This window comes from Vidua chalybeata, chromosome Z, assembly GCF_026979565.1.
Source record: "Vidua chalybeata isolate OUT-0048 chromosome Z, bVidCha1 merged haplotype, whole genome shotgun sequence".
In the NCBI taxonomy this organism is placed as follows: Eukaryota; Metazoa; Chordata; class Aves; order Passeriformes; family Viduidae; genus Vidua; species Vidua chalybeata.
In genome coordinates this window covers 74,457,561-74,480,670 of record NC_071570.1, presented here as the reverse complement: position 1 = coordinate 74,480,670, position 23,110 = coordinate 74,457,561, and the positions used below count along the sequence as shown (strand labels likewise).

The window sequence follows — 23,110 nt, the reverse complement described above, 5'->3', positions numbered from 1 at the left end:
TCAGGGCTTGCATCAGAAGATAACTTTGTAAAGAGGCAGTCTGCAGAAGCTGAAAGCCACCCCAAAAGGCAGAGGCGACAACATAAATTCATCCTAATCTGGAATTTGGCCCACGACATCCCTTCAGGTGGGTGGGGACAAGGGAAGATGGGAAGCCCTGTGAGACTGTAAGGACCCAGGGATGGTGCAGGCTCTGTCTCTGAACAAATGTCTCCCCTTGTCAGAAGGCTGAACTGGGCAGGAATGTGTCTCCTTTCCAAGGGAAAGGTTTTTATGGCAGAATATTGAAGCACGGGCCGCGTTGCTGGTGTGGATGGGAGTTGTGGTGACATCCAGGACAGGAGAGGCTGGGATGGTGCATGGTGAGGACATCAGCACCCCTGTGATGCCCTGCTGAACCCACCAGCTGGAACTAAACTGGGCTTAAATATTTGCATTGCTGCCTTGGGTTTAGTGGAAGCAGAATGATACAACAAGCAACGCACAAAACGTGCTGATGACAGGCAGACAATGCTTGTGGTGCAGCTGTGAGGAAGTACTGAGTTCTCAAATATGGATTATCTTCGAATTTGTGCTCGCTGGTAATCCACTGTAGTTCCCATTAAACAAGCATTGTGAGCAGCCTATTGTTTTTAGAGGAGTTAAATGAGAATCCTAATGAATTAAAAATGTTCCACGTTTATCTGCGGAGGAAAAGCTTTCATCTTCACTCCCTCAGGTCCCAGTGCCCTCCTGGGGAGAATGGTCACCTGCTGAATTGACCAGAATAAAGTGCTGAAAATTGCTTAATAGGAGGAGAAGCAAATTTTCACCAATCTGTTTCAGGCTTGCCAGAGGTGATTTCTCAATCTGAGCTGTGGCTGCTGGAGCTCAGAGGGATGGCAAGCAAAAATGGGCAGGTGGAATTGTTCAGCACAAAGCCTGCTTGCCAGGAGCTGCCTTCCTAGCAGGGAGGTTCTGGAGGACAAAAGTGCTGTTTAGGCTTGTGTCTCCCCTTGGCTGTCAGTGGAAGGAAGGTGTGTAATCATCCATGACTGGCAAATTTAAAAAAAAAAAAAAAAAATCCCTCTTCCTTCACCTTCCGAACAAACTGTCGGAATAGGAAGTTTGAATTTCAGCAGAGTGAATATAATGAGGTCAGGGCAGCTGCAGAGCACTAATCATTCTTCAGAAAAAGGCCACTCTGTGCTCTCAGTGTGAAACATTTCCCGTCCTCAGACATGCATTTTATCCCCTTTTTGTCTGGCTTTTGCAAGTGGACGGCTTAGTCACCCTGGTATTAACAGTTCTTGTATTCTAGGCCTTGCTATAAGCTTGATTACATAGGCAAATTTTTGCAAAATAAGCTATTTGTTTAATCAGTGAATTTAAAGGGCATTGGTATTGCACAAGTTCCTGAATTAAACTCTGACTCCACAATTATCCCTTTTTATCCCCCAGCTCCAGAGGAGGCAAAGCCAGACCCTGTGGATGCTCCCTTAGCACAGGAGTCTCTGTCTGAGGAATTGTTCTCCTGTTGCTCTTCCTGTGTGTTTGAAAAATAGAAAAGTCCTGACTGTCTCAAGACCTTAGAAAAATGTTATTTTATCCAGTACATGTCCTGCTCTTTCCAATACTGGTAATTTCTGAGGGGTAGTTCAGCCTGATCAGCTTTGATAAAAATTGCCTCTGGGGCAGAGAAACTTGATCATTTTTCTTGTTGGGAGCCAAAGTAATCAGATTTCAACTTTGCTTTATTTCAGGGGCTGGGTAACATTAGTAATTTCATCTGTTTTGTGCGCAAACTGTTAGTATGTTTGGCATTCAGCTATCTGATTCTGTACTTTTTCATATTTCTGCAGCTTAGCCCACAGGGCTGCAGCAGCAGCTGAAAGTGAGTAACACAGGGCAGGATTTGTGGTGCTGCTCAGCCCGTACGCAGCACAGCTGGAAAATAATGCGAAAAGGATTGAAATTATTATGGAAAACATGAAGAGCTCTTATGAGAACTGCAGGCTCCTGAAGCACAAGAAGCTGTACCATATGTGAGGCTGGCAGAGAGAGGTTTTTGGGGGGAATATAGTCCTTGGAGGAACTAGTCCTGACAGTTTATCAAAGGCATAAAGCGAGACAAACTGGGAAAAGTAAACAGAGCGACAGAGCCGCCTTTGTCGGGACAGGTTTGGGATACAATGGCTCATGTTGTTGCTTCCTGAGTGATCCTGCCCCATCCCTGCCAGCCAAGACCTTTTAGTGTGCCTGATTACCCCTCTTTCATCTCACTGCCCCTCTCCTCAGGTGGGGTGAGAGGGGGGTCATGAAATAACAGAGTCCCACCCTGAGCCGAGGCTGCTGCGCTGAAAGCTTTTCCATAAATTGCCCATTTTCTGTGATTGTCTCACAGATGTGCCAGAATTCTGGTCAGGACCAGTAAAGCAGAAGGTTCACCAGCCCCTTAAGACTGGGTTTTTAATGGTGTTTTATTCCTGTGGATGCAGAGAGATGTTTTCTGGGATAGTAGAGTGTGCCTTGGCTCGTGAGTTCCCGGGGGGACAATTTGCTGTGCTCACTCAGCCTAGAAGGAAAGAAATAAACCTGTAACATCTGCAGAGTCATAAACATCTTGAATAAAAAAAAAAAAAATGTGTTGCTAAGTATCAGGAGTGAAGGTTTTCTTCACTCCTGTAGGCCTCATCTCACACACAAATGACTATAAAGCCTTACATGCCCCGAGAAATGTGCCTGTGGTCTTTTTCAGCCTCTGCACACACATTCTGTAATGGTACCCATTATTATAAATATTCTCTTCTCAATATAAAAAAATCCTTAGAAAGGCAGAATGGAGCAAATTTAGACTGGGGGGGGGGAAGTCAGCATACATTAGATATCATTTACAGATCATCTGGAACATCTTTGCTCTCTCCGGCAGGAGTTAAGAAATTTTCTTCCAAAATAATTTTGCTGTTGTAAGAATTCTTTCAGGCCATAAAAAACCTTGAAAAGCTGCTTGTTCCTATTCCGCCTGCAGGCAAATTACAAAACTTGCTGCTCTGAAGAGAAAGAGGACCTGACACTTTTATACTTTCATGGCTTTGGTAATGGATTGTGCATGGGGGATGCAGGGAGGACAAAAGGAAGAGGCGCATTTCCATATTTTCTTGTATAGTTGAAGGCAAAAATCTAACATTCTGAGGGTCTGCAAGGTAGTAAGAAACTTACTATATGTTATATAAAACTTACTTTATGTTATTAATTTACTTTATTACAAGCTGCAAGAGAGCCACTGGAACTGTGGCAAATCCAAAATTCACAAAAAGCTAGTGCCAAACTGCTCTGCTAGGAGAGCAGGGAGTGCAAGCACTCAAAACCCGTAACCTTTGTCTTCTCTGTGGAAAGGTGCTTTGTTTTAGCTCTTTTTTTTTTTCTTTTTTTTTTTTTTAAATCTATTTGCTTGAATATTACCAGCTACTTATAATTAGAAATTCATATTTGCAAATACAGTAAATTGAGTATAACCAGAAGCTGCAGCTCTGGAGGGAGGACCAACCAAACAGCAACAACCACAAAATCGAGGTGGGTGATGCTCCAGAGCCCTGTTCCTGTTTCCTGGCAGTGCAAGTGTAGGCTGGGAGCTGCCTGCTGCTCCTTTGCTTCTCTAAAGTGCAGCAGCGAGCTGTAAAACTGATCCAATGAAAGCCCTTAAGGTCTAGTGGGCAATCACCAAAACAAAAGGTACAGTTTTCTTTCAGCCCAGCCAGCACAACGTTTCTTTGATTAGACAGCTGAACGTCCGAGTAAATAAAGGAAGAAGATCATCACTTGCTCTTACTTGGGGAGCAATTAATAGTCCTTTGATAACAGACTATTTCCTTTTTTCCGGCTTTTGCATTGCCCTTCCTTTCCTTCTGCTGGTTAAGCACTCTCAATAGAGTTTCGTCTGAAATTGTGGGCAGTAGAACTCCTGATGTTTTCTATCTTTTCCAGGTGATTAATTTTGTTTAGTAGGCTTGGGTGGTTTTTTTTTTTGCTTTTGGTTTGTTTTTTTTTTAATGTATGTGGGACACAAAGGTTACCTTCCTAAAACGAAAAATATGGAAAGTTTTCTCACGGTATTTTTTACTTTCCTCCCTGACTAACACAATTAGGCTGAAATGTCTTGTATATCCCGGATGGAATATTCAGTAATTTCATTTTGTTCCATTAAGCATTTATTTTTATTTATTTTTACTGTTAGAAAGTTCCTGTAAGTATCTCAGTTGATTACGAAAAAAGCAGGTGGGGGTGCAGGAAGAGAAAATTCCAACTGGATATGTTTCTGGAATGTAGAATTATTCTGGAACTTTGTGTTTTTTCTTTCCAATTGAATTATATTTTTTTTTTTGTTAAAATCGTGCTTAATATCATACATAAAAGAATTTCATAATTGCAAGCACCATAAAATTAGATAAATTGTTGTTCTTCTTATTACTGGTGATGATACTACTTTAGCAACAAAATTGATAGTTAGCAATCATGCATAATTAAATTTGTAAGTTTCACTCTGCAGCTGTGCATTTGTTTCCAGTCTTCCTGTCCCATTTAGATACCCATTCCAGGACTCTTTTTTTTTTTTTTTTTCTTGAAAACATGGGAATTTTTTTTTTAATGTTTCAAATAACTAACTAACTCTAGAACTGACAAGATTCTAATCTATTTTTGTGACTGAGCCCTGGCATAAGAGCTATTTTCCTCTCATAGTAATGGTGTAGAGTTATAAGCTTTTAATTTATGTAATTGTTTCATTGTTTTCCTAACCTTTTTTTGGGTTTTTTTTGTTTTTTTTTTTTTTTTTTTTTAAGGCAGATAGCTCTGCCATGGAGCAGCCATACACCGAATCCCTCTCAGGTTTGTGTCTGTGTTGGAACAAGGTTAGAAATGGCAGCTTGTTCTTGGTGAGAGGGAAATGCAAGTAAACAAGGCTCTTCAGAGGCAAATTAAACTGTGCTCCTGCCAAAAATCCTGAAATTATGCACAGCAGAGCAGCCCTTGGGCTGCAAAGGGGCATTTTGTAACCTTTTTGCTGTCTTTTCCCTGTGAATGTGTGAATTTCTGGCCATTCTCTCAGTGAGCTGTGCTCCAGGGGTGGGATATGGTTCCCCCACCCACCCTCCTGCAGTTCTTACCTGAAGACATGAAGTCACAGAATCAGTCTGATTTTTCAAGTCAGCAAGTACCCATTCTTGCAGTGACAAGGCTTTTCACCCAGTGCTCTGGGACTGGTACAAGGACCCAGCCGATGATGCTGAATTTAGCACAAAATGTGTGGTTTTAGGTCTGGTGTGGCCAGACCAGGCTGACAGGTGATCCAGGTGTGGCTCAAGACCTGTGCTCAGGTTTGGGGGCGTTCCCTGCCCACTGCTTTTGTGTGCAGGGGCCAAGCAGTCTTTTCAAAAGCTTCATGTCATGCAAGATCATCCACATTGTTCCTCCTTCTTAGCTCATTTTTATGTATATCTATATTTTTTTTTTCTGTTTCTTTGACTTTCCGTCTTTATGGCAAAGAGTTTTTAGCGTTACACGGGTTTATTGCCATGGGATGACTAATGCTGGAGCAGTGCTGGGACCAGATCACCCACTTTGAGGGTAAAACAGAAGGTTTTACCCTCTCAATTCCCCCTGCGCCGGCGTGACAGGGGTTTGAGTCACCCTGACTCATCCTTCACCCCCTCAGAAAGCCCAGACCTACAGCACAGGAGAGGCAGAATTCCTCATTTGTTTCTCGTTTAATTTTCTTATTTATTTTATTTCTACATTACTTATCAGGCCTAGAATTACTGGTCCCATAAAAATAATAATTATAAACAGATTTGTTTCTTCCCGCAGTGAGCACAGCAGCCCCTGCTGCTGCTGCCCTCACCTTGTGGCAGGGATTTAAAACAAAAATCAACACTGAATCCTTCTGTTTGGAGGGGTGACTCCCACCTTGTCTCCTTTCACTATGACAGAACACAAACTCCTGCTGATAGCCTTTATCAACTTCTACAAGCCTTTCCAAGAAGCTTTCTTCTTTTTTTTCCCCCTTTTCTTCTTTTTTTTCCCTTTTTTCCCCCCTTTCTTTCTTCCTTTTTTTTTTTTTTTTTTTCTATTTTGTGTGTGTGTGTATTGGTTTTGCTGTTTCCTGGATTAAACCTTAGCCAGCAGCTTTAAACCAAAGCTCTGCTTCCCAAACACCATAATTCACCAGCTCATTGCAGTGACGCTGATTTTGTCCTGTGTTTTTAATATTTCTTCTGTAAAACAAGGCTCAATTCTTGTCTCTGTTCCTGACAGGTAACATCTGATACCTTTAGGGAATGAAATGGTTCCCTTAATCAAGTGGAAGGAACATTTTTTTTAACCGCTGCCACAAAAAAACTGGGTCTTTAAAAGGATTGAATGCTTTAGGGAAATGCTGGAGCTGAAGGCATATATTTGAATGCCTGATGATATTGAGTTACTGCTGGATGTTATAAATAGCATTTGTTTCAGTGTCCCAAGGTGTTACCCCAGCAGCAGTTTTGGTGAGAAAAATTACTGTTTCTTTTAAACACTGAGTATTTATGAAATAAGTCACAAAGATCAATGTTGGAGAATTAATCAATTGCAAAGTTTAAAAACTCAAAACGTTGGCAAGGAGCTGATTGTGTGTGTTAATCAGGACCTGGGGGTGCTGCTTAATTCATATTTCCGAATTTAGGTTTGCTGTTGCTGTTGTGTCTTGATACTTTCCAGGAAAGACACAAACTGGGAAGATAAGGACTATTCTCGTGTTCCCAAATTCTGTGAAATAAATACAGCACCCTCAGAAAAACCTATCTTAGCAGACATACATTGAGACGACATGTTTTACTTGAGGTATTCTTGTTCTTTATGGTGGTACCAAAAAAATAATCATAAAATCTCCCTATTAATATTACATGATTCTTATATGAGTACTTTTCTCTCAATTCTCTGGGTTGTTCCCCAGTTCTACATTCAAAAGTTGAGACGAACATGCTTTCCTAGTCCGTAAAAAGGGTAAAGTACACCCAAAATTTTGGTTCGGTTTGGTTTTTGTTTACTTATCAGGAAATCAGTAGGACTTAGTCCAATTTAAGACTACTTAAAAAAAAAAGCAATAACACTGGTACTGATCTGGTGGATCTTTTAGAGGGCAGGCTTTCTGCACATCCACTCTAATAATTAACAATTAATAAGGCTGTCTATAATACTTAAATTACAGCATGTAATTTATGTATAAACAGCATGGCGGGCCTCCTAACGTAGCTTGTTTTTGTGAAAGTTTGGTTCCTGGTTAGCACTTCCCATTTCGCTTTTCAGCAGGCAAGAAATTTCCCTCTTCTGTTCTTCCTGGGAAGTGACTCTTCACAGCCCCAGCCCTTCCACTTGTCAGGTGTAATATTAACATCAGGGAATGTACTCCCATCAATATCAGGAGCCTTATCAGCATTTTGTGGTTCTGCTTTTGTCATCACTGATACCTATTTTTTTTTTTTTTTTATCACAGCTTCTATTCGTTGAAAAGTCCGCAGAAGTAGGTCACTCCTTAGTTTCACAATAAAAACTTTTTCATGAGTGTAAAAGAACTTAAAGTAGCTTTGCACTTTTCTAACAGTGCCTTTACATGTAAAGTGTGAAGGATTAGTGTAACAGTGGTGGTTCATGCCAGTATTTTGTGTTTTTATGCTGAAAGATGAGAAGTGTGGCGTGCCTACAAAGGTGAAATGAAGGTGTTAACAATATTCCTGTCAGTCTGCACAGCTCATTTGATTTTCAGAGCTGCCATGTTGGTAACACAGGATATTTTGACTTAAATATATATTTAAAAAGTCTGTTTTATTTCTATGCCCTCACTGGATCTGGTACTTCAGCTTATTTTAATGAGTGGAGCTAATGAGAATGTTAATTGGTATCAACTGAATGCTCTAACCTGAATCTTCAGATGATTTTTTTTTAATAGACTAATGAGGCAAGCAGGTAACACAACTTCCAGGCCATTTTATTTTATTTTTTAACACCTCCAATACAACTATGGCAAGGAAGAGACCCTCATGGAGGGGCCTTGGACTGAATAACCTGAATAAAACTCCATTCCAACACAAACCATTCCATAATTCTGTGATAAGTTATCCACAATATTACACACCTGGCAGCCAGTTCAGTTACTTTCACCAACAGAACAGATACAGGCATTAATTCCCTCTCTTTTTCTGCTGGACTGTTTTATTTCTTTGATCAACACCCTGCAAATCATTATTAAAATTGTATTTCTTCGGTTTGTGTGTTCAATATCTGTGATATAACTTGGCTTCTTAGTGGTAGTTTTCCATCAGTGAGGCAGCTCAGGTACACACTGAATTTTGGGGCAGTGCCCTAAATTTTGTAGATTATCCCCATCTTTGATATAAAGGGACAATGAAACTTAAATTTCAAGTGAGCAGTATGGTCAGTGACTGTGACTGACAACAGAAATTTTTCTGGTTTCTCTTAAGAGTGGAAATACAATTAATCAGGTGACATTATGTATTATAAGAATTATTACCCTCTAATCTTCATTGTCTCAAGGTAATGCTGATTACCTTGCATTTACTTTCTGCAGATGTTTTTGAGCATCATTTTCATCCCTCTGAGTCTAAAATCTGTATTTCAGTGTGAACAAAGCCCATATCCAATACAGAGATGCTGTTTAAGGAGAAATTGCCAGTGGTGTTGGTTTTTATTTTTTGGTGGGTTTGTTTGTTTGTTTGTTTGTTTTTTGGGTTTTTTTTGTTTGTTTTTTGTTTTGTTTTGGTTTTTTGTTGTTTTTTTGTTTTGTTTTGTTTTTGTGGGTTTTTTTTTTGTTGTTGTTGGTTTTTTTTTTTAATCTTTAATTTCAATTACCGTTGTGCTTTTAATTTACATTTTTGTAGCATGGAAATATTCAGCCATTCTTTCTAGGGTCATTAAGCTTGTATTTAGTAGGAGCACCTCTGGGATTGGGATGAGTGACAGCTCATAAAATTCAGAGTCACTGGAGACCTCTGTGTATGACTGACATGAAAAGCATTGAATTGGTTGATTTTTAGGAGTGTTTTTAGAGGCCCAAGGCATGAGGCTATGCATTTTTAAACTGGGTTCTCTGATACATTGTGTGAAATACTCTTGTTTTCATTTTGCTTTACATCAGAATCATCTGTAGCCCTTAAAATAACTAATGGAAAGGATAAAAGGGGTGTAGACTACACGTATTTCCAGGGGGAGGGAAGGGGGAAAAAAAAAAAGAAGGGAAAGAAACTCCCTTGTGGAAGGTGCTTTTTTTTTTTTTTTTTCATTATTCTGAAGTGGGTAATTGTTTCATTACCAGAATGCTGCAACTTCTGTGTTTTGCTGGGTTGTTTTTCCTGGGAATGCAGGTGGGTGTGACACCTGAGGGGCCTCTGTGCCCCCAGCACTGGCACAGCCTTGGGGAGAAAGAGGTGTTGATGCCTCAGGATTTTAGCTTTTATATTTTTTCATGATTTTTTAATCCTGCAGCTCTTTAGTGCATAACTCTCAGCTCCACATTCAGTGTCAGCTGCTGCTGTCCCATTTTGGGCAGACACAACAATTCCTCTCCAGGCCTGGCAATCAAGGACACCTCACTGCCCCAGGGCCCAGAAATGCAAACAAAAGTCAGCTGGGGGAGAAACTTGGGGTGAATGACTTCATTAGCTGAAGCTGTAATTGTTAGATCAACCCCCAGTGTGCAAATGGACCAAACTTATAAAAGTGTGAAAACATGTGGTCCATTTTTGGGTGCAGCCCCTGGGGGGGTTTTGCCTGCCCAAAATCTACCTGAAGGCCCTTCAGTAAATATAACCACTTTTAATTCCCTTAATCTTGGCTGCCCCTGAGCACCCACCGTGCCCAAGCCTTTCTCCTCCACCACTTCCTGCAGGATTTTGGGGCGATTCTTCCTTTTTTCCCCCTAAACTGTGTTCCCACCCTGCTGTTGGTTTCCTGACTATCGCAGTGAGCAGTGAGTGTCACGGCAGATGTGCTGCTAAAATAATTCCTGTGCTGAAGAGTCATGGCCAGCTGCTTTAAAGCATCAGTACTCGTAAACAAACCCCTGCTTTATGGAGTTTGTCATCCACTGAAATGTCAACAGCAGCAATTCTCATTAGAGGCCATAATGACAGAGACCTGGAAATGTGGGCTTGAGTTTTTTACTGTCTTAGTCTGGGTTTACTGCAGATGCTAAATGTTTGAAAATAAATCCCGTGTATTTTCTCACCTAGCCATCTGAAATCTGAGCTGCAGGACACTGCAGAGCTGGCTGTTCATGAAGCCTCTGCCTTACAATTCTGTGAGAATATCCCCCTTTATCTATGGGTATCTTCAGAAATGTAGTGTTTATTCTAAATACTAATGTAATAGCAGCTGAATAAGTAACAGATCTTTATTAAAGAGTCCCCACTGGAATTAGTGGGAAAACAGCAACATCAGGCATTTATGTTTGACTCTTCAGAGCTGAGATTTGTGAAGGGGGCTGTTGCAGTTTGAATTTGCCTCTCTTGGTTGATAAAATCCACTGCTGGTCAGGACAGTGCAACCCCAACGTAAACACCAGACTCTTTCTGTATTCACTGTGCAGCACCCTCTGGACACCCTGTCTGCATTCCTGAGCCAGCACTGCTCTCCTGGGATACTCCTTTTTCATCTCCTCAGGCTTCACTGGAGCTTCTCGGGGTGGTGCTGCACCTGGGAAGTGAGCATTTGCAAGATTGGCTCTTGAACTGAGGTCCATGGAGAGAGGTGCAGACCACAGCACAGGAAAGAAAAGGGTGAGGGAACACGTACTGCTCCTTTTGAAACTCTGTTTTTTCATTTTAAGTCACTTCACGTCTCGAAAAGTTAGGTGGTGGTATAAGGGAGGAATTTCATTACGTGCAGGAAAGGCTATTTTGGATTTTGATGGGGTTTTTTTGCTTCATGTAATACAGAAAGTTATGCCTTTTGGAATTGGAAGTGGTTTATGATCTATCCTGCCAAGTTGCTTTACAGAAAGATACCATCTTAACTCAGTGTAGGTATCTCAATTATTCATGTTCTGGACATAAAAAAGACACCATCTGTTACCTTAATATTAATGCTACTTTCCCAGTAGGTGTAAGCAAATTATAAAATATGTTCCTACAGGTTTTGTGCTTATCAGGAAACAAAATACAAGAAAATGCATTGTTCCTTTATGCTGGAAGCTCACAGTTTTGTGTAGTTGTTGTTCAGTAAAAGTGCTATAATAAATTTTTTGTTAGGGGAAAAGGAGAATTGAGGTGAGAATAACAACTTCTGTGGCTACCACATATTCATCTTCCATTTTGGTGAAGTCTTGCCTTCCTGGCCACTAAATCTGGTTTATTTGCTATGAAAATTAAACAATTGGAAGAGCCAGAGGTGGGAGAAAAATTAAAGCTGTATTTACATGTCCATGGCAAAGTATTTATAACAAAAGAGAAATTCAGTCCTGTGGGGAAAACTCAGCTCACTGTGGCACCCCAGTAAGGTCCAGCTCCATAAAAACATTTTCAGTTCAAGGCATTCATCTTTCAAATGTGTTCCATGTCATTTCAGGTATTGCCAAAGGGGAAAAAAGGTGAATTAGACCTGCCTGAATGTGTTCTGAGAATGGTTATGTGGCAAAAATTGCTTGTGTTTGGTGGTTTTTTTTTTTGTTTGTTTGTTTGTTTGGTTTGGCTTGGTTTTTTTTTCTTGTTTGTTTTGTGTTTCTGTCACTTAGGTAGCAAAAAGAAACTGTTGAAGAGAAGTTTTCAGGTTGCACCGTGCACCAAAAGCCATTTTGCTGTGAAATTCTGAAATGACTGTCAAGCCCAGAGACAAGCAAACAATTTTGCACTGCATGAATACAATCCAGCAGATACAAAAACATGGAAGTCTATTTGCTCTTCAAACCACGGCATAAAAAATAGCAGTTTTCAAAACTCTCACCAATTGCCAAACATGATTATGCTCCTGCATCTATTATTTCAATGTGTCTGTAGAGGGAAAAAGGGAAATTTAAAGCAAGTTTTAAATAATATTGTTAAAATCAAAGCGGTGTAAGTATTTTGGTTGCAGTGCAGGGAACTACATATAAATGTCTCAGCTTTTTTGCAGTTTATGCTGAATATTCCTGCTGCTCTCCAGGTTAGCATGCATAAACCTTGCTGTGTGCACTCTGATGGGCCTATATCAGGTAAAATAATATATCTATATTTCTATATCATGTGATTCCACCAGTATAAAAGTTTTTTTTCCCCCCAGCACTGTGCACCCCTTTCGTTTTAGGGCATGGTGGAAGGACACCAGTGATTTTAAATAAATAATAAATCAATTACTTTATTAATGATGAAATGAAGATGTTAGTGCTTCCTATTTGCATGAAAATTACTCAGCCATGAAGGCCACAACATTAATGAGATACGAGACTGTGACTAATGGTGTCACTGGAATTTATTGTGCTTCCCTTTGTCCAAACTCTCTGATTTTATCCTCATTCTTGTTCTGCAGTGGCTGTGCCTGGAGCAGGGTCAGAGGCAACCTTCTCCCACCTGTTCATGGTTCAAATCTCAGCCCACAAATGAACTATCATTTATCACTTTTTTAATTTATTATTTTCATTTATCATTTATTATTTATTTTATGAACTATGATTTGTCATTTATCAGAACCTTTGCTATTTCTGAACTGCTTCATGAGTGCAGGAAATGCAGGGATTTCTTCCTCATTGCTTTCCTGCCCTAGCTTGTTGTTTTCACAACATCTGGGGGAGATACTGACACGACCACATCAGGTATCAACCATGTGGCGTTCAAAGGAGACAAAAACCATCAAGCAAAAATGTATTGAAATGTCCTACTTGCATTATTTATTTTCCAGATGATGATTGCTTGTTTTTATCTTCGCTATCTGATTTTGGAGGGAAAAATACGAGTTTTAAAATAGTCAATGGATGAGGCTGCTCCACAGTCTCGCCATCAGTGTCTTTTATTTGATGTACACTTAAAAAACAATTCTTCAGCACTGGCTGTCAGACCCTCAGAGGTTGCTTCTCTCTTACCCTGGGCAGTGTTTGGCTGGGAAGGATCCCCTGGGCTGGTACAAATAAAGGAAAGCTGGCACAGTTCCTGTCTCCCATGCTGAAGTGTCTCTGAGTGGTCCTTTCTGACCCAGGGGGCAGAAATCCGACGGTTCAGAGGCACAGCCCGGTAGAAATGAGGTTTTTAATAACTTGTGGGGACTTTCTCTGCAGAGATGGCAGAATAAGGTGGTTAGATTGGTTCTGGAGGTGCCTTAGGAGAGATCAATATGTGAGCACTGTTCCCACGACGACTGCGAGGAAAATTCTTGTAATTAATAATAAAAAAAATTGATTTTTGTGATGGTGGTGGTTTCTAAACCACAGCTCTCAGGCAACCCTGTAGGCATAAGGCACTGCAGTGTTTGGTGAGAAAGTCCAGTATTGATTCAGTTTGATAAAATATTTTTCTTTATCTTTTGAGAAGCCTTGCTACGTGGATGGTGTGAATGGAAGTCTGGTATTTCCAACACGTCGAGGGTCCCAACAGACATGGTTCTTTTTTGTTACAGAAACCATATTCTCCCTCTGTCTCCTTTGGTGTTGGACAATGTATGTGAACAGAGAACTGCACATAGAGGCAGAGAAGTATAATTCTCTGTTTTTCTGAGGCTCAGGCTGCTGAATAGGTATCATTGTATCCATGTCTCTTGAGGGGGGGAATAAAAAAAAAAAAAACACTGCAAAAACTTCTTGGAGCTTTTTTTTTTGTTGTTTTTTTTTTTTTTTTTTTTTTTTTTTTTCCTGGTGTGCAGCCCCCTTTCTGACAGCTGCAGAGAGAAATGTCTTGTGGCCTTTTCATCCCTTTCCTCTGGCTCTGTGCTTTTCCTATCAACTGCCCCATAAATATTTTGCTGTAAATGGCACGGGGGATGCTCCTGGCGTGGGACCTCCTTCAAGCGAGACACAGAATTCGGTGCCTTTGAGGCAGCTGGGGGCTGGGGCTGAATACCAAATCCTCCCGCTGAATTTAGGGGCTTCACAGTCCCTCCTGTGCTCAGGTTTCAGCCGTGTGCTCACTGACTCGTGACCAGTTCATATTTAGTGCCAGGGTTCATTCTCTGTTGTCAACAGTTTGTATTTATCCCTGCTCCAGGCCACGGGTTCCCTTCCTGTCTGTTCCCCTCCTTCCAGACCATCCTGGACCTCTCTTTGTCTCATAATGCACCAGGTATCACTGCTGTGCTAAATGAAACCCTTCAGATTTCCAGTTCTGGCTTAGGATTTCTGGGAGATTTCTCCTTTCACAAGGACGGATGAAATTCTCTGTGATGGGTGTTAAGGTTGGGCGGGATGGCCACAAAAAAAAAAAAATCTCACTTCTTGCTAAATTCATCCTGATAGACACCTCCTTCATAAGGAGTGAAGAAATCCGTGTGTATTCCATGTTCACGTTGGCTCCTTTGCCATTTAAAATGGTTATTTGGGGTATTTCACAATAAAATTGAAATAATTTTTTTTTTTTTTATAGGTAGATGGGGAGGGTAGTGAGACAAGGAATTATAATTTCCACTTAAAAAAAAAAAAAACAACCAAACAAACAAAAACCCATGAAGGTCTCCTGTAAAGTATGTAAAGAGATGCTGACATGTGTGGTCTGGAATTGTGATTACCTGATTTAATGTGTTTGGGGTTTGAAAACAGAACCAAATTAGCGAAAAAGACACCAAACTGGTATTTTTAAACTATATCATCTGAGTTATGGAGACTGATGAAAAAAATCTCCTTTGTGTGTGACAGCAAAGATTAGCATGAAATTCACACATCTGTTTTTATTATCACATTGCAGGATAACATTGGTTTCATCTTAGGGACATTTAACCCTGTACTTCGGTTCTTGCAGGGAACATTGCTACAGTTTGGGAGGTTTTTGGTTTTTTTTTTTTTTGTTTTTAAGAAAAAGCATAACTTGGTTATGGGTGGATGTTTAAGCGTTATACAATATGGCTTTAAACTTTTCCTGCAATTAAAGCCTAATCCAAAACACTGAGGCACATTATTAATTTTGTGCTTAACTGGAGCATTTTTTCAACAGGCCTATTCATCTACTTAAAACTAAGCACATGCTTAAGTGCATTGTTGAAATGGGGCCAGAGTTGTTATGCTGGAGCAAAAGAGAGAGAAAAAGAGAAAACAATAAACCACAAAAAAAAAAAAAAAAAAAAAAAAAAAAAAAAAACAAAAAGCGGAAAAAAAAAAAAAAAAAAAAAAAAAAGCCACCCTAACAGATAATATTCATATTCCTGGGATTAAAATGTTCATTTGCAGAAAAGGAAGAGCTCCAGTTATCTGCAGGCAGAGGTTGCTGTTGCAGGGATGAGACTGATGCTCCCAGCAGCATTTTCTGGAGGTCAGACTGCCAGGAGCAGCAGCTACTGCTGGGCACCACGGTGAGGCTTTCTCAGACAAAAAAAAAAAAAAAAAAAAAAAAAAAAGGCTCTGGGTCCTGAGGAAGGAGCACAGACCTCTTCCAGCCCCTCACCCCATCTCCCCACAGACCATGTTTTTCTTAGGAGAAAACTAAAAACTTAAAACTTCCGCCTAAACCTCCTCACGGACAGTTTCATTTATTTTATTTGCACGTTAAGCTTGGCTCAAATTGCTGATTTTAAGGCTTTTTTTGTTTGTTGTTGTGGACAGGTAGTGACAGCAGCAGCGGCGAGAGCGCCGTGGTGGTAAATTATTCATGGAGTTCCTCACTGCTTTGGGTTGGAAAGGACCTTAAAGCTCATCCCATTCCACCTTTCCACTGCCCCAGGTTGCTCCAAGCCCTCTCCAAGCTGGCCTGGGTGGTGATGAGGTGCAGAGTAAAACACTGATCACCAATCTTTGCAGGAGCTGAGTGCAGCCCTGAGCAGAGTCTGGGCTCAGGAGGAGCAGGATTCCTGTGTGGAAACCTGCAGGTAAGCCTGAAAATCGAACCTTTTGTTGAAATAACAGGGCAGTCTGGGAATGGAGGGCCGTCCCTAAGCAAACAGATGTTGCATTTTTTACTTTTCCTTCTGTGTTCTCTTCCCTTTTTGTCCCTGGATTGAGCAGAACACCCACAGTGGTCCCCAGCACTGCTGTAGGGGTCCCCCAGCTTTAAAGTTAAGTAGGTGTTAAAGTGGTTTGTAACATCAGGGAGCCTGGGCAAGAAAAGGAAGAGGCTATTGTGTTGTAAACAGTGTAGTTGCTATGGAAACTGGTGATTCGCAAACAAATGGAGAGAGGGGAGGAAAGAAAATAGAATTATTAATTTTTTTTCCCCTTTCCTTAATATTTAAATCATATCTGTGATTAGTGACCACGCTTCCTGTATTTGTTTAGGTAACGTGGTGGGCAAATATAATTGTTTTGGAAGTGCCAGGAGTCCCTGTGTGTTGTTGCATGCCTTGTCTGTGAGGCAAGGATGCTTATACTTAACAATTATCTACTCAAAACAGTTGACCTCATGCTCGTGTATCCTGAGCTATTCTGCAGATTGCCACGGTTCTCATACAGAGCAATGTATGTTGTCTAATGATTTGTTAACTTTTCACTTCTTGGCCCACGTTTGGCTGTAAAACCACAGTCCTGCTAATTACAAAGAATCCATGTCTGTGTTTTCTTTGCTTTGCCATCTAGGGGGAAAAAAAAAATTAAATGTTAGGGAGAGGAATTAGGGTTTTCCAGGTTTTTTTTTTTTTTTCATATAAAAATGTTAAGTGACCTGTGGCAATTTCCAAAGTATTTCAGTGTTTAAACATCACCTCTGATGTTTAAATTAAACTTTACATCATTTGTTATAGTGACACCTGCTGCCCTTGTAATGGTTAAGTCTATGTGAGTACACAGAACCCACTTTTCAAAAAAAATTTATAACTCCACTGTAAAGATTTTATTCTGTGCTGAAACTTGGCACACAGGCTTTTTGACTAGGAACAAATTATTCTTTTAAAAATGTGTTGGGGAGAAGTTGGTTATTCATAAGAGCTTACTGTGCAGTAAAAGCAAGCTGATTTTACTGACACATTTATCTGTTTGTGCCTCTGTAGCTTGGAATATGAGGTTGAAATAGTGCATTTGTCCAGTTTTTCTGTCTTTAAATCTTAATTCAAGCTACTGCTTAGGTCCCTGGTGGAAATGGACCTGATTATTTTTTTCTTAGTTTTCTTCTTAATATTTCTCTCTGTCGCAGACAATTTGATTAAAGATTGCTCAGCAAGGAGCCCAGATGGTTTTCAGCCAGAGAAGAGGCATTCCTGGATGAAATCCTGGAAAATTCCTTTAAGGCTGTCCCAGTTTCTAGGTCTTTCAAACCTGCTTCTTGTGGAAACAGCAACAGGTGATGTCCTGTCATGTTAAGGCTGGATTTTTTTTTTTTTTTTTTAATAAATATTTCCCCCAGTGCTGAAACACCTGGGAAGGTAGTCACTGCTGATAGGTATGTGTGCTTTGTGTGGCATTTTCACCTTTCTGAAATGGCTGTGAGCTTTCCAGCCTGTTTGCTGGAGTCACCTCCAACATGTCTTTGACAAAAATCCCTTGCACAGCAACCTCATTGTATTTCTGGTTGTCTTTTACTAGGAATAGTAGTATGAATAAAAACTGCTTTTTTGTTTGGGTAATCATGTGAATACAGGAAACTTTTTTTTTTTTTTTTTTCCCCAAAGCAGCACTGTATTAGTTTATCTACACAGTGCCAGGAAACAAAACCTGAATCAAACACGTGGAGGGTAATAGTCAACTACAAGCATTGTATCAGTGCGTAGAAAATGAAGCAAATTGAATTTGTGCAATCAAGGCAATAGAGTGGAACCACAACAGAATACCCTGCAATCCTGAAATAGGCTGCCTGCATCTAGTAAAATGTGCCCTTTCCCTTTACATTTTGTGTGTTCACCTAAGTTTCCTTCGGTTCTGTGAAGGAAATCAGGAATTCTGTCCTGAATTCCGGGCGGTGTTCTGTGAATTATTGCCTTCGCCTCCTGATGCCGAGGGGGCTGGTGTTAAAAAACACAGATAAAATGGCAATAGTGACAGAGGCATTGCAAATCCTCCCGGTGCTCCAGCTGCATCTCAGTGGTGAGAAATGCCCGAGTGGAAACGGAATCTGTGCTGAGGATCACCTGCAGGTTGGGAGTGAGGGTGGAGTGGGGACTGTGGCTGCATCCTCGGGGCAGCCATGCGGATTATCCCAGGGCAAAGATTATCCCAGAGATTATCTCAGACCTGTTCCTCATCCCTGAGCATGGCTGGCATTAATCTACAGCTCTGTCCCCGTGGTAACTCAGTAACCAGCAGCAGCACCAGCACTGGTGACTGTTTATCCAGAGTCTAGACATTTTATATGAGGTTAAGGGCTCTGTTCTCTGTTTTATAAGGGAGGCAAACACAACTTTTTTTTTTTTTTTTTTTTTTTTCCCCTGGTCTTGTGGTAGCATGACGGGTGCTTTGGCTGTGTGCTGTGCTGCCCAAACAATCTCCAAAGTAAACAGGCTGCTGGCTTTTTGGTTTGGGAGACCTGGCACAGGTGTGCCCTCCTCCACCTGCGGAAGGGGAGAGTGGAAACACAACCTTGCACCACCACGGAGAGCTCAGCAAATGCAGCTGCCATGCAAAAGGGTTTTTGGGTGGAATGGCTTTCTTATGGTCTTTAGGAGATTAAATTTCTGCTTTGGCCTGATGTTTGTAGAGGGACTCTAGTTCAGATGAAAAGGGAATATGGTAAAATGCCTCATAGTGAACAGGCTTGTTGGAAAACTATGTAGAGGTGGAAGTGAAGCTCTGCCATCCCCATTGCTCTGGGGCAACGCTTGCAGAAAATTTATCACAGAGTTTCCTGGGTCAAAAATTGGTACATTTAAAAAAATCCTGGGTTAAGTGGTCGGTGAATCCTGGTAGGTGCTGATTGTACTGATCGCAATGAAAAACAAATATGTACACATTTATACACAAATATAAACACATTTGACTTCCAAATCTCTGCATAACTCCTCAGAGTTCTGTGGTAAGTGATTTCTTGGACCAGATCCAAGAATGCAGCCTTTTGGAAGAATAAGCCTTGCCAACCTATTTAATGCCTGCTTTAACAAATTATCTGGGTTGGTTTCCTTCCTTTGTGTGCCCCGTGCTCATCATCCCCTCGGGCTTGTGCTGTGTGTCATAAACCCACCAGCCATGAGCTGTGAGTCCCCGAGGGCACCACCGTGCTGGCAGGGGAGGATGCACACCATCATCTGCCCTGGTTTCAAGGTGTTAAAGTGTGCAGAAATATGTTCCACTCCTTTGTGGAACGGAGCATTGGAAATGGCACCCGTTAAAGTCAAATGTAGGAAATGCTAGGCAGTGGAAAACACAAGGCCTTTTTGTTAGTTTTGTTTTTCTGAATGATTAATAGCCAAGCTGCCTGGACTGACCAAACTTCATTTCATTCAGTATTGAACAATCCCCTGCACCAGGCCTTGCTGGGCAGCCAATAACTCAGTGAGACAGTGTTTATACAGCCAAAATCGGTGTAAAATACACAGGCAAAGCTGCAAACTGTTCTGAGTTTCTGTTTACATTCAATACATAAACAGCAGAGTGGCTCGGGCCGTGTTTTGTGTGTGCAACACTCACATTGCAGGGCCCAGCTCTGCAATTTATGTGTACACAGCCCACACATAAATATTTCCCATTATTGTATCCAGTCAGCAGGGCTTTGTCGGAAATCAAGTGCCCATGACCAAGGGCTGTGCACAGAGTGTGTTGATGTGAAGTTTATGTGACAACAGTAATGGGGCACATTTCCCCATCGCAGATAAGGATACTTAATATTTATACAGGGCTATCCACTTTGAAAGCATTTTAGAAACATTAATTAGCACCGGCCTATCAAGGGAAAAATAATCTGAGCCACGGATTCCTGCGGGTGAGGGGAAACCTTGGAAAGCAGCAACGCCAAAAGGGACTTAAAAAGTAGTAACTGACAGCAAATTAGGCATGAATTCGGAATACTAGTTTGACAGCAATAAAGACCCAATTCAATTTTAGTCCAATAAGCAGAGGTCTCCTGTCGCTGGGGATGCTGAGGTCTCGTTAGCAGGGAGGTATTGACAGCTGGAGGGATGGAGGGAAGAACTCCGTGCACAGGGAAGGAATTTGGAGCCCGGATTTATGAGGGATGGGTTTAGGTTAAATACATACAGGCTGGCTATAGCACAACAAAGGGAACATTTGATAAGGCTTGAAGAGCATCAGCGCGGAGCGGAGAATGTAATACGAGAGCTGGGATTAGGGAAGATGACTTGAAATGAGAAAGAGCTTTTGGACAATATATTAAGAAATTGTCAGTTATATTTATTGGCTTGCAAAATAGTGTTTCCAGAGGAAAAAATGAAGCAGCATCTCTGGCTGAATTTAACAGTGTGCTGAAGAAATACTCATAATGAGGTAGAGTTCTGGGGGAAATAGATCACTTTGGAAAACTCCACAGAGCTTGTTTCTCTTCACAGTCCTTTGTAGGGTAAATAAAGACTCCTCATCTAATTCTGTACTCTGGAAAACCAGTCTAAATAGAGAAATAAATTATTTTGTGCATGCAAGAAGGCCAGTGCAGCCCTAGATCTGTGTGCAGATAGATGTGCAAGCACTGAACTTTAGCAAATTGCTCTTAGTTGTCAGGGCATCCTGACTCCTCGTCGAACACCTTGTTTTCTCAGGAGTTATTTTTATGGATAAAAGGCATGTTTTCCACTGGCATCACCTCATTTTCCCCGTGCCTCTTGCAGTCAGGCTTTAATGTTCTGAGATTAGCTGAAGATGCTGGAAGTTGGGACTTCATTAAGGGTACCATGGCAGCCAGTTCAAGGGATACTTATTGTGCTGAGTGATGTCCCCAGGCACAGTGAGGAGCAGTGTCAGTCGGGGTGACCTGCTCTGATGGGAGAGCTTGGCTTTGGGCTGTGGAGCAGGAGCCCTGCAGTGTTCCCAGTGCAGGGAGGGTTATGTGCTACAGGACTTTCCCAGTTTCAACCACAGCATCTCTGCAGGAGAGCACAGCCGAGTGTATTTTGCAAAGAAGGCTGCATTGAGCATTCTGTTTAATTAATTATTCAGATTTTTAGCCGTATCTGGGGCTGTGACCTGCTGTGGGGTCAGATTTCCAGCTCCTGTGTGTTGTAGAAGAGGATCTGGGTTCTGCAGCATCTCTGGGCTGGGCTGAGCCTGCGGGAGCTGGGCCTGGGCAGGCTGGAGAAGGGAAGGGCCAGAGGGGATCCCATCCATCCATCCATCCATCCATCCAACATCTGCCAGGGCTGCCAGAGGCTGGGCCGGGCTCTGCTCGGTGCTGCCGGCGGCAGCGGGAGCAGCGCTGCCCATAAAATCAAGGGCAGCGAGTTGCAGGGCAGCAGGAGGAAGAAGTTGTGTGCGTGGAGGGGCAGAGCCCTGGAACAGCTGCCCAGGGAGGGCCTGGAGTGTCCCTGTGTGGAGCCATGCCAGCCCCAGCTGGACACGTTCCTGTGCCGCTGCTCAGGGCACCCTGCCTGGGCAGGGCATGGGCCAGATCAGCTCCAGACACCCCTTCCAACCCCAAACATCCTGGGATTTGCAGCTCTTTGCGGTATTAAACCCTCTGCTTTTACCTCTTTGAACCTCCAGGTTCCTGCTACCAGGAGTGTTTCTTCCAGTGGTATTATGATAGTCAAGTCAGGACTAGCAGAATGAGATTCCGTCCAAAGTAATTTTTTTTTAAATTTATTTTTTCCTTCAATGCACAAGATCCTGCTTTGCAGAATTACTGTGAAAAAGTCTTGACTTGAAGCAAGTGAGTGCTGTAATAAAAGGCTCAGAAGTTTGAGACCTATTAGTGTGAGGGACCCCACTGAAAACAGACAAGAAAAATAAAGTACTAAAAGAGAAGAAAAGGAGGAAAGGATTTTGTATTTCCATGACAGAAAAGAACAGGGAAAAAAAACACAAAACAACAAAACAAAACAAAAATACACTTAAAAACCCAAACAAGCAAAAGGAAAAAGCCCAGCTGGGTTGCTGCTGATTCATATTCTGGTTTGGTTTCCTCAGAACAGGTATTTTTCCATCCCTGCCCCCAGCAACAGGGCAGGAGCATTGCTTGGTGAGCTGCTGGAGGGCAGAGCCTTGTCAGAATTACCAGGGGAAGCTGCTTTACAGCCATGGTTTGGTCTTGCCTAAATTCCTCCTGAGACTTGGCTTTGCTGGAAAGCACCCAAAGATTCTTTCCTTTCTGAAGCGCCTTCTATGAAAGCCGTGTCTGGTGGCAGCAGCAAAATTCCATAAATTCATCCATTCCAGCATCACTCCTGCCAACGCAGGCACGAGTTTGTGCCTTTTCTGCTTTAACAGTGCATCAACGGGATGTGGAGTGGAAAACAGCAATGAAAACCAAGTGCTGTCTGCAGAGCCTCGTGTGCTTAGTGCCACATGCATCCCCTTGGCTGATTTATTACCCTCACGTTTCGCTCTTGAAGTTTAAATTAAGTCATTATCTTGCGAATGGGGGGGGGGGGGGGGTTCTTTCAGTGTAAAATGTTGTTTCTTCCCTAATGCCTGTGGCTAAACGCACGAGAAATTTAATGGTGGGTTTGACGTAACAGTGAATTCTTTGCAGTGGTTTGACAATCCCTAACAGATCCTGCAGCAGCTTTCATTCGCTTAATTGTAAAATCCATTGCAAATACTTTTCATTATCTGGGAAAATATATGCTCTGTGGTTGATTTCCAGGGTTTAAGGCTTTGGGGACAGGAGTTAAATTTTCAAAACTTTTCCTAATTTTTTTTTTCTAATACCCTGAAGAAAATGCTTTGTCTTACTACTTGGCTAATTTCCCTGAAATGTGGAATTGTGGAATGAGGTCTTGTTTAAACAGCTTCAGACTATGTATTGTGCTAATGCGGAAGATTTTAGGAGGAATAAACTGCGTTCCAGTAAAAATACAGCAATAAAATTTGCAACCTACGACTCCCCTTTGATCACTTAGATTCTTTGGGATTTGATTTCCCAGCATTGCAGATTGGGTCAGTAATTGATAGTTC

General features: G+C 41.6%; 1 protein-coding gene across 3 annotated transcripts in view; it reads left to right on the top strand.

The window, feature by feature from the left end:
- Positions 1–23,110, top strand: part of XRCC4 (X-ray repair cross complementing 4) — a 143,177-nt gene that overhangs the window by 104,257 nt on the left and 15,810 nt on the right. The window contains exon 8 of one of the 3 annotated variants that reach the window (XR_008428739.1): positions 10,613–10,802. The exons of the other annotated variants lie outside the window; for them this stretch is intronic. The gene's annotated coding sequence lies outside the window, so the exon portion shown is untranslated. The remainder of the gene's footprint in view (positions 1–10,612; positions 10,803–23,110) is intronic. 3 annotated transcript variants of the gene reach the window in all.